This window comes from Erinaceus europaeus, chromosome 9 (genome assembly GCF_950295315.1).
Source record: "Erinaceus europaeus chromosome 9, mEriEur2.1, whole genome shotgun sequence".
Classification (NCBI taxonomy): Eukaryota; Metazoa; Chordata; class Mammalia; order Eulipotyphla; family Erinaceidae; genus Erinaceus; species Erinaceus europaeus.
Genome location: NC_080170.1, coordinates 40,431,553 through 40,433,965, shown reverse-complemented (window position 1 = coordinate 40,433,965; position 2,413 = coordinate 40,431,553).

The window sequence follows — 2,413 nt, the reverse complement described above, 5'->3', positions numbered from 1 at the left end:
TGCTGCTGGGCTGAACCTGTATTCACAGAAGCAGGGCTGACTTTACCATTTAGCCACTCCCAGCTGCCACTAACTTTATGTTTGGGCAACAGACAGGATTTATTTTGGTCATAAATGCTCCCTACTGTTTTGGTGTGCCGTTGTCTATAATTCCATAGGCTAGCATCCCTGAGATCATTGATTAAGAGGTCACAAGTTCCCTTCTCTCACTGACAGCACTGAATGTTCCATTGACTACTGTTGAACATGGAGAGATAATGCTATACTCTGCTGAAATTCTGGAATGTTCCACTGACTACTGTTGAACATGGAGAGATAATGCTATACTCTGCTGAAATTCTGAATTCTTTGTGTTTGGTTTCATTCCCATGTCCCTTCTCACTCCAACCATGGACACCAGCACCCACTGGAGGTTGTGGTGTTTCTGCAGATGTCTCAGCTGTAGTCGGTAAATTTTGTTAAGTTCAATAGTTGTAGTTATCTGTTATTTTCGTAAAGTGTTGTGACCACCTTGCCCTTTACCAGCCCTTTTCTGTTTGACTTTACTTCAAGCCGATTAGGGACCCAACAGACATGCTAATCTTGGTAAGTGGCCCACAATTAATTTTATGCTTTCTTTTACTCTCACCCTTTATATACTGCCACATGGGTATATTGCATTCTAAAGAATACAGTTTTCACCTCATACAGTTGAAAGAGACTTTAAAGATACGTAAAGTTCAGTGTTACAGCCAAGAATTAAGAAAGTTGTTAAATATAATTAATGGTGGTTTCTGGACCTCTTCCCAAGAATACAGCTATATAGTTGAGATATGGACACATATTGGGGATTACTGATTGAAAAATATTGGTTTAGTAACAGCAAAACAACTTTGAATTTATAAGCTCTGCCTTTTTGCTCTAAATCAATTGCAGGCTTTTTTGGACTATTCCCTAAATCCTCCCCCTTCTACTTCCAATTCCACTTCTCCTTCCTCCTCCTCTTCTCAGGCACAAACTGTTTCTGTCATGCCTGAAACTCAAACATTCTCTCATTTTTCTTCTGGGCCTGTAGCTACCTTACAGACTTGCCCATGCCTGGCTACTCATGGCTTTAACAAAGAAAAGGGGGAAAATGACATGGTGCCACTTATAATTTGTGGAAATACTTTCTCCTCTCCTTGCTCTTCCCCTTCCTCTAATGTTACATCTGATTCCTTACAACTACCACCTCTTCCTACTGTGCCACATGACTCACTCAACCCCTTCCTAACTCCTCCTCATTCTCCTTTGCCTTCTCCCACTATAGACCCAGATTTGCCTGCTACCAGTGATAAAAACAGAAAAAAAAATCTATTGAGAGAGGCCTTAAATTTGATGTTTTTCCCATGTTCCCTACAGGAGAAGGAACTGAGATGGAATATATACTCTATGCTACATATGCTATGCTATACCTGAGGAAGATGGGTCAATATTGGGGCAGTTTGGAATGTTCCTACTGATAATCACAGAATGTAAGCTCAGATCTACAGTGGTGCAGAGGTCACATAGGCTCCTAAGCTGAATATGGACCCCAGATCACATCAAATCGATGGGGTTTACAGTCAACAATCTTTATACCCATTTCCCATATTAGGGGGATACTGGCTTTCTGTTCTTTCTCCATCCATGACATTATCTTCCCAGACAATAACTTGGATCCACCAGCATATCAGATTTCAGGCTCAGGAAAAAAAAAAAAAAAATTATAGCCACAGGCCCTTTGGAATATAATTAAAATATGCCTACTAGCTATCTACAAAATGGAGGACCCCCCTCTCAACTCTTAATCTGCACTATTCCAGCCTTCAGGTTCATGGCTGTTCAACAATTTGTTTGACTTTGTATGTTAACTCTCTTTTCAACCACCAGGTTCCAGATGCTAGCATGATGCCAACCAGACTTCCTTGGACAGACGACCCCCAATATGTCCTGGAGCTGTGCTTCCCCAGAGCCCCAGCCTACTAGGATAGGAAAGAGACAGGCTGGGAGTATGGATCGACCAGTCAATGCCCATGTTCAGTGGGGAAGCAATTACAGAAGCCAGACCTTCCACCTTCTGCATTCCACAATGACCTTGGGTCCATACTCCCAGAGGGATAAAGATTAGGAAAGTTATCAGGGGAAGAGATGTGATATGGATATATCGTGGTGTGAATTGTGTGTATTTGTAGCTCTCTTATCCTATGGTTTTGTCAATATTTCATTTTTATAAATAAAATAATTTAAAAATTAAAAAATAAAGCTAAAAAAAACAGAAAATTTTCTATTGAGTGAAGCCTTAAATTTGATGCATTTCCCATGTTCCCTACAGGAGAAGGAACTGAGATGGAATATAAAGCTTGGCCAGATCTGGTTCCCAGAGATATCTCACCCAGTCAATTAGTGGATGAGA